The 9,063-nt window shown below is 40.0% G+C and overlaps 1 non-coding gene across 1 annotated transcript; it reads right to left on the bottom strand.

Moving 5' to 3' along the window:
• Window positions 1-5,595: 5,595 nt before the first annotated feature.
• Window positions 5,596-5,668, bottom strand: TRNAG-ACC (transfer RNA glycine (anticodon ACC)). Its single transcript has one exon. It is a non-coding gene; the product is annotated as a tRNA-Gly (tRNA).
• Between the last annotated feature and the right edge of the window lie 3,395 nt (window positions 5,669-9,063).

Raw genomic sequence — 9,063 nt, 5'->3', positions numbered from 1 at the left:
AAACTACATAAAACTAACAGATGTGTAAAGCAGGCATTTTACTCTCACTTTTGTCGTATGCTCAAAGCCCTGGTTCATCACTGTATTCCTCTCCCTGATTTTCTTGACCAGCAAGGCAGTCAGAAGGCAGCATGCACACACTGTCATGCCCTCCTGCCATACTCTTTCTGAGCATGTTCTTTGGGAGCAGTAGCTCCCAAAAGGACATGGGAAATTAGTAGATCTTTGCATTCACTGTGTCCAGTTGACTTTGCCAAAATGCAGCAGAACCATCAGATTTTCTAAAATACTGTGTACTTCTGCCATATCTTGTTTCTTGAAGGTAAATTGTAATTGCACCTTTGCAAATCTGTTTGTTTCACTCTTTGTGATCCCAGCCAAGGCAAAACAACTGTCTTCTCCTCTCTTACTTAGACTCTTGAAAAATTTGATTCACACATTAGGTTCATCTAATCTAATTGGATCATTTCTATTTTTGTCAGTCCATTTTCATTTACTTTTCTGGAAATGGGCGCTGCTGGTTGTCAGTTAAGATCTGGATAATTTTATTGATTAAACAGGTCCTTAAAGGATTTATCAAATTATGACTTCTCAAACTCCCTTACCCTCTTTCTTTTTGGAGTTAATAAGCATCAGCCATTGACATTTATCAAGCAAAGATACAGGTTAGAAACTGTTTGGCAATACTTTTCTACCCTTGTATTTGAGCAAAATACGCATTCCTTCAATCTTCAGTTTATCTATTGCAAAAGCCCTTTTTTGACACTGAAATCTTATCTTCCCTGGGCAGTGGCAAAAATGGCAGAAGGGATTTAATAAATAAGACAATTTTGACAATCACATAATTCCCTCCATCCTCATATTTCAAAGATCTCAGTCTCATGCAAGCAACAGAGTTCTCCATGGACTAACCCCCAATAACATTTACACTGCACCTTTATTTCCACTTCCATCATGTCCAATGATTCAATTTCAGTTTATGTTAATACTACAGGCCATGAAGCAGTGTGTCGAGGAAGAGTTACATGCCTTGTTCATCTCTTCTAAGTCCAAAGGCAGAGCATATTAAAACTCCGGCAGAAAAACTGAAAGTAGTAGGCAGAAAGCTGAAAGTAATTTACATTATCCAGGGTTAAAACAGTTTAGAGTGATTAACTATGTCTTCAGATAGAAAAAGCATAAGAAGTACTTTGATACATGGTATTTTTTTCCCCAGATCTTAAGAAACTAATACCATGAGCACATACCAATCAGAAATCCTTATTCTATATGTGTGCTAAAATCAGTAATTGAAATATAGCTTTCTTCTAAGGTAATAAAATAGTGTGCAAAGTATTACATACATGAAAAAGGGTATACCACAGCAGGCTGCACCTTAAGTTCTGTATAACTGAACAGTAGGGGGATTGTTTTTTTTCATTTATTCCAAAGCTGTATTTCAAATCAGTTATGATGAATATAATACAGGAGGAGCAGTTGAGGTCACTTGAGTTGTGCAGCCTGTAGAAGAGTAGACTGAAGGAAGATCTCACTGAGGTCTCAACATCCTCATGAAGGGAAAAAGAGAAGCAGGTACCAATCTCTTCACTCTCGTGATCAGTGACAAGACTTGGGGAAATGACATGAAGTTTAGTCAAGGAAAAGATTTTTTCACCCAAAGGATGGTTGGTCACTGGAACAGGCTCCCCAGGGAAATGGTCCCAGCACTAAGCCTATCTTAGTTCAAGAAGCATTTGGACAATGCTCTGAGGCTCATGATGTGATTCTTGGGGTGCCCTGGGTAGGGCCAGGAGTTGGACTCAATGATTCTGATGGGTCCCTTCCAACTCAGTATATTCTAGGATATGAATCTATATATTTGCTCAGGTGGAGAATTAATTGCATCCTATAGAATTCTGTGCAGGAGGTATAATTGCTCAGTTTATCCCGAATATTCAAATAACCTGAAGAGAAGTTGTAATTCTGTAAGTGGTTTAATGAGTTTTTATGGTAGGAAACAAAGGAAAAACTATCAGAGAATATCAGGAAAAAACTTCCAGATGGTAAGATATATTAGTTGGCGGAGTAACTTCCCAAGGCACCAGGTGGAAGTTGCATTGCCTGTAATATATTTAAAAACAGACTCTGCCAAATGTAAGCAAACCTACAATAAGCAATGATCTTGCAACAACAAGAGGAGCTGTTTGGCCTTCTTCTCTAACATTTGCTCTTGTTTACAATTCTTATCACCTTGTTCAGAGTATGTCCTCTCTATGTATACTCAAGCAGCTGCAAAGAGTGAAAAGAATGGTGGCACTCAGCTTCATCACCAGATTGGGCACTTCCAGTGTTAAATCCACAGCTAGTAACAGCTTAAGTGGCAAAATACTACAGCTGGAACTGAATCCATTATGTCCACTACACTTCAGCAAAGACAGGTATCTAAAATATTCACTCCATTTAGCCTTAAGTTACATGAACAAAAACACAAGAGCCTTGTACAAACTTTTTCATACAAGTAAATGAACCCTTGAAAATAGCTGTCAAAGAGTGTGAGGTGAGCAAATAATGGGGAGCACTAACACAGAGGTACTGTGGGTACTATAAGGAATAAGGTGGTGCAAAAATATGAAGCAGTATATTTGCTCCATGAGTACAAGAGCATCTTGGTTTTTTAAAAGTTACAAGCAAAAAAGAATGTGTAAGATTATCAAACATCTTGGTGATACTAGAAAACAGAACAAAGACTAGGGTGGAAGATGCAGTTAATATTTTTTTCATCTGCAACTGACCAAAACCTTGATATGTTAGACAATCATTTATGATACTGGTTTATTCAATGTTTTAAAGAATACAGACAATACAAAAATCCAACTGAATATTTAAAATTACATCATGTTGTAAGGAAAAAAAATAAGATCATACACTTATGGACTGATTTGCATTCAGACAAAAGAATTTTCTATGTTTTTGATGCTGTAGGACCTACAAAATAAAAGTAGTTTCAAGGTATTTTAACATTACCAAATTTAATTTTCAAAAAGAATACAGAAATATAAAAGCTTGACTTTCATATACTCTTGTAACTCATCCAAACAAAGGGTTTTTGGTGGTACAGATGCTTTCCTACAGGGGTGCCATCACTTGGATCTATTGAATGGATTTTGTTGTCAGTCTGAACAAAATTATGGAACAACTACTTTTTAATGAGCTGTCTGGTCATTCATTTAGTGAACTGCAATTCTTTCTGTATGAATTGGCAATGGAAAACTGAGCTAGATAGTCGGTCTGCTGCAATAGGAGAAAATTGGCCATCACACAACCTGCTTGGCATTCAAACTAGGTTACCTAAGCGATGCCAGAGCACCTAGGCAGTATACTTAATGAAAATTAGGCAACTGCTAAACATACAATGTTTAAAAGAATCAAACCAGAAATATTTTTCTATGAACCATTTAAAATTTTAAAATGGAAAACAGGCATATGCCCACCGCTTTTTAATGCCAATTTTCAGAATTCCTCTATCCTGCATTACCTTATGATGTAACCGAGCTTGATCCTCTCCTGTACCTGAACAAGAGAGAGAGGAGGAGCTGGGTGACTGGTTCCTGTTTCCTGAATTTTTGAGCCAGACACACCACAGCCAGAGTTACAGCCATATTCAGTCAGCTTCTACATCTCATTGCAGCAGAATCATCAAGATGAGGACTTGGAATCTGTGAGTTTGCCCCTGTGTAGAAACATCTCTCTAAAGGAGACCTCTCTCCTGGCTAGCTTTGACTTCTCAGTACCTGACATTAGATGTTTCTGCCTATTCTGCTCCAAGTACTATACTGCTGCATGTTGTGCATTGCATTTGAGCCCAGATGGAAAATTTCACTTTCTTCTGCATCTTCACTCTACCCACCAGGTGTCTCTTAGGGAAGGAAAATCAGTACCAGAATATATTGATTACCAGGTCAAACATATTGGATTTAAACCACATTTATTGGATAAGCTGAGGTACTTCAGAAACCTCGTCCCTCCTTGTGAACTGCACTAAATGGGACAGAGTGCAACCTTCGAAGGAGCGGTTCCACAGTTAAGATGCTGGGTGACTCAGTGAGAGCAAGTCCTTTTTTAAAGAGTGGAAGAAGCCAGCCTGCCTCTTGTTCCAGTAGAAACCAAATGTGCTGGCCAGCAAAGCAGGCATAAAGCTTATCATCCTGCTCAGGGTGTTCCCATAGAATTGCTTGATTGGGTTTGAGGGCAGAAGAGAAAATTTCTTATTCTAGAGAGTTGTTACAGTCTGTGTATGGTAATTCGGCTCTGGTGGAACTGAATTATAATTTTTTCTTTCAAACTGTTCATGCATGGACAATTTGAAGAAACAGATTGTTATTTACATCTGCTGAGGTGCTATGAAGAAAGCCTATTTTGCAGGGACACACTGTTTCATATCCCACATAACAATAAGCAGCTAAAGATGAACATTAAATGTCATAACCTCCATGGCAACTTCAGTGAAGTAAAAGATCAATATTCTTCAGTTCTCACCAGAAAAATTATCATGCAAAGGAAGTACATTGTGTGTTGAATGACACTAAACACTTACAAAATGCTGCCAGGGTGAGTAAGAGTAATCTATCAGAAATCTTTGTAAACAGAAGACGGTGAATTATACCCCATTTCCCAGTCTGTCTGACCCCTCCTCACTGCTTTATGTAGCGAATAAGAAATTGCTACCCCTATAAATCGTCTGTGAATTTACAGGCTCATGTTGTACCACCTGAAGTACAGAGCAGACAGTTTCACAAGGATTCAAGCTGTTAATGGCTAAAATTCTGGCAAACATTAAAGATGTCTTAGGACTAAACCTTGTTCTTTCTGAAGTTAACACAGCCAGTTCTCACCCTTACTGCCAGGGTCAGCAGGAAGAGCAGCTGGAATAAGTATCATATGAAAGTCTGATTGGGAGCCGGGACACCTGAGGAGCCAGTTTGGCTCTGGCCTCTGTCTGTGTAAGGAAATTCAAGCAGAAATGGGCTGTGTTTCATGGATCCTCCCATTCACCTCTCCTACAGTTAACAAGTGAGCACTGTTTTTAGGCTTGTGGCACTAAAAGTGGAAGTTTTTCAAAGTCTTCATCTCTCGAGAAAAAAAATTTATAACTCATTTACTCTTTAAATAGGAGCTGAAACTGCAGCTCCTCTGTTTTTCCACCCATAATTAACCATGGGTATAACTGTCATTGTCAATAGGTTTCTATTTGAGAGACTAGTTTTGATTTAAGTGCACCCAAGACATTTCTTCCATTCAAAAGAATGTGGTATTTATTAACCAAAAGACACATATCCATTACAAAAAAAAATTTAAAACTTTACATACCCATTACCTTCCCTATAATAATAATAATAATGGCCAGTCTTCGCAAGCGAAGATCCAGGGAAGGTCTTTACACGTTCCAGCCTGCGCATTGGATTTTTTAGGTGAGACACAGTGTGCGCGGAACTGAGCCCACCCTTTAATCCTAAGGTTCATCTGCCGGGGCCAAGCGAGCTTGGACGGTGGCAGCGAGGTCCTTAGGACGTAGGTGGGTTGCCTTTAAGGGCTAACGAGCCCCACCTGGCCGGGAGTGGCCCTGACCGGGAATCGAACCCGGGCCTCAACGGTGGTAGCGCCGCGCCTTTACCACTAGACCACCAGGGGCTCCCGGCACCTTCCCTATATTTAATCTTTTAATTCCAACTTAAGATGGTTCCTTCATCCACCCCCTAACAAATGCCTAACAGATTGGTGAGACCAATTTCATTCCTATAAATTATATCTCCTCCAGATGATATGTTTTTACTTTCTCCTTCTTCACCTTGCCTAGGTTTTATTTCTTTTTTTGTTCCTACTTATAGTGCCTGGAGGCTGTGAGCTTTCAGGTGAACCTTACCAAACTGGTTTTCTCTTCTCTCTGGAGGGGAGGTAGAGGCTGTTGTTTAAGAGGTTTTCTAGAATTTTCTGCCTGAAAAGCAGTAAGTTCAAGTTTGAAGAGTTCTTTAAATAGCTAGATATGCAGCATTGATGGAAACATACATGCACAGGCAAGACAGGCAGTATCCTAAGATAGAAGACTGTCAGCAATAGGAGAGTGTAATGGTCTAGCCCCAGCTGACAACTAAACACCATGCAGCCACTTGCTCCACCTTTGCAGAATTGGGGAGAGAATCAGAAGGGTAGTAGTGAGACACCTCAAGGGTTGAGATAAGGACAGTTTAATAGGTAAAGTAAAAACCACAAACACAAGCAAACAAAACAAGGAGTTCATTCAGTACTTCCCATGGGCAGGCAGGTGTTCAGACATCTCCAGGGAAGCCAGGCTCCATCACGGGAAATGGTTAGTTGGGAAGAAAAGCACCATCATTCTGAATGTCCCTACCTTCCTCCTTCTTCCCACAGCTTTATATGCTGACCATGACATCATATGGTATGGGATATCCCCTGGATCAGTTGGGGTCAGTTATCTTCCCTCCCATATTCTTGTGCATCCCCAGCCCACTTACTGGTAGGGTGGGGTGAGAATCAGAAAATACCTTGGCTCTGTATAAACAGTACTCAACAATGATTAAAATATCCCTGTGCTATCAACACTGTCTTCAGCACAAATCCAAAACACAGCCCCATACCAGCTACTATAAAGAAATTTACTGCTTCCAAAACCAGCACACAAAGGGCTGCACTTCTTACCCCAGATGTCTATGACTTGATTGCTTATGTCAGGGTAGCAGAAAACCAGGATATCTGCAGATGCCTTCAAGGAAGAAGCTGTGTATTTGGGTTGACAACCTCTCTTGAGACAAGAATATATGTCCTCTCCAGAAGCAGCAGAGACTGCCTTCACTCCACTCACGCCTCTGAAAAGGGAGATTCAGCCACTCACCCATCCCACACCACAAGCAGTCCAGCCATGGCCAGTCCACATCTCCTCATCCTTAGGGTAGGAAAATTCAATTCTGTGTCTCTTGAATAATGGCCCCACACACTCCACAGTGACTGGCAAAACCTGGCATTGGTCAGGGCTGTATTAGAAAATATGTAAATGACTCTCCTGGATCAGCACAGAGGATTTTCCCCACACTGGTAAGTCCTCAAAACATACCACTTGCTTCTAGATAACCTCAGGCTTGAACGTATGAGTTATTTTTCCTTTGACTCTAGTCATGCACTAATGTCCTAAGAGGAATCCTTAGCAAACAGAGCTTTGTTTTGTTTTTTAAGTAATGAATGAAAACTCACTATTTCCAGACCTGTAGCCAAATACTTCGATAAGAGGATGCCTTTCAAAACCCCAGTAACACTAAAGGGAATCACAGCTTGTGTTTGCTTGAGTTTGCATATTTGAAGAGAACTTATAAACTCACTTAACTCGCAAATTTTTGAGAGAAACCTTGTCAAGGGCATATGAAATAGAAACACTGGTCTGATGGTGCCTAAGAACCACTGGCATCAGGCCTAACTCATTATTTTATGAAGGATCTGGCAGTCAATCAATAGGAAATTATCTGTGCTGTATTGACATAAATCATAATTGGTTTCCCTTGAATGCCATGCCAAATCCTTAAGAGAATGAGTTACTGTATGCTCTATGTCGATTTTCTTTCTTTATCAGTTCAGCTCAAATCCATCTTTGAATTTGAATGAACAGGGGCAACCTCAGCAGAGCAATCCCCTGGGAATGCAAGTACTGCCATACCTAGCCTAGCATCCTGCATCTAGCAACAGATAGTATCTGATGTCTCAGAAGTCAGGCTAAGTGATAAAGAAAATTTATCTGTTCAGCCATGCATTGTGTTTATAGGAAACAGAATTTTAAAAGACTTTTTTGTTTCTTCTCTAAATGGGAAACGTGACTGCATCTCCTTTTTCTTTCTGCAGCTTATACATAGTATCTGCATGCATGTGCCTATCAGTATAACATCACATTCAGATCCTCAAATTTTGCTTAGAAACTGATTTACTGAGGATGACTTTTATTTTAGAACCTGAAGGAAGAGCATGGCAAAGCAATGCTTTTATTTGTCCTCTATTTCTCAAGCGACAGTTTATTCTGCAGGCATAGGAGTTACTGAAGGTCATGGTATCTGCTGGTCACATTCTCCCCAGCTGATCTCTGAAGAGACCTAGCACAAAATTAAGACAGCTTTACCTCAAAGGCTGCTCTCAGACATCTGAGTGGGTGGTTTCCTCCAAAGCCCTGCTAATGCAAGGACTACCAGACTTGCTTTGAAGTCTGTGGTATTTCTGATGATCAGCACCGAATGAGGCTGACACCAAACTTTATTTTTCTCCAGCTTTGTCTTCTTCAGTAAAAATGGACTGGAGAAGCAGTGGTGAGGGATGATCTCTTAAGTCCTGCTAGCTCGTTGATCTGGGACAGAAAGAACAAGCAAACAAGAAAGAAAAAAAAAAAAAGAAGGAATAAAAAAGAAGGTAAAAGGGTGGATATGGGAGGGTTTCACCTGCACAACTTTCTCATGAATGGGAAAGTTTTGCATCATGCTACAGTCAATGCCAACTATCATCTGCCTTCCTTTCTGAAGCAAGTCCCAGGGCCCAGAGCAGACCTTGCCATGCAGTGCTGCTGCTGAAAAGGTCAATCGAGCTGCTGCGGTCAGATTAAAAGAAGAGCAACTTCAGTTACTTTATGGCAAGTAAGAGCAAACATAGGCTAATGCAACGCTAACAGTGCAGCAAATCTCTCCTTCCGACTGCCCCCGCCCCTGGCTTTTGTTCTTATATTTATTATGCATATTTTCACATCATATATCAAAAACTATTCTACTTTGAAATTCTTGGTGGATTAATAACTCCTAAAATAGACAAACTGACATTTAGAAACTTTTTTCTATATTTTTCCTTTTCTTTTTTCTCAACAAGCTGTTCTAAGTGGAATAACACATTCCAGGATGTACTTCCACCAGCCAAAATAAGCATACTTTGTATCTGTTTGGGCATGAGGCATACATCTTAGATGCACTTATATTAACTCACTAACCAACACAGATCCAGGATTTAAAATGTCCTGTAATTTCTTGGAACGTGAACTGAGTACTTACG

This window comes from Myiozetetes cayanensis, unplaced genomic scaffold (assembly GCF_022539395.1).
Source record: "Myiozetetes cayanensis isolate MyiCay16 unplaced genomic scaffold, myiCay2020 scf2-11, whole genome shotgun sequence".
Lineage (NCBI taxonomy): Eukaryota > Metazoa > Chordata > Aves > Passeriformes > Tyrannidae > Myiozetetes > Myiozetetes cayanensis.
Note: the sequence above shows the minus strand (reverse complement) of the source record. Positions and strands in the feature narration are given on the sequence as shown.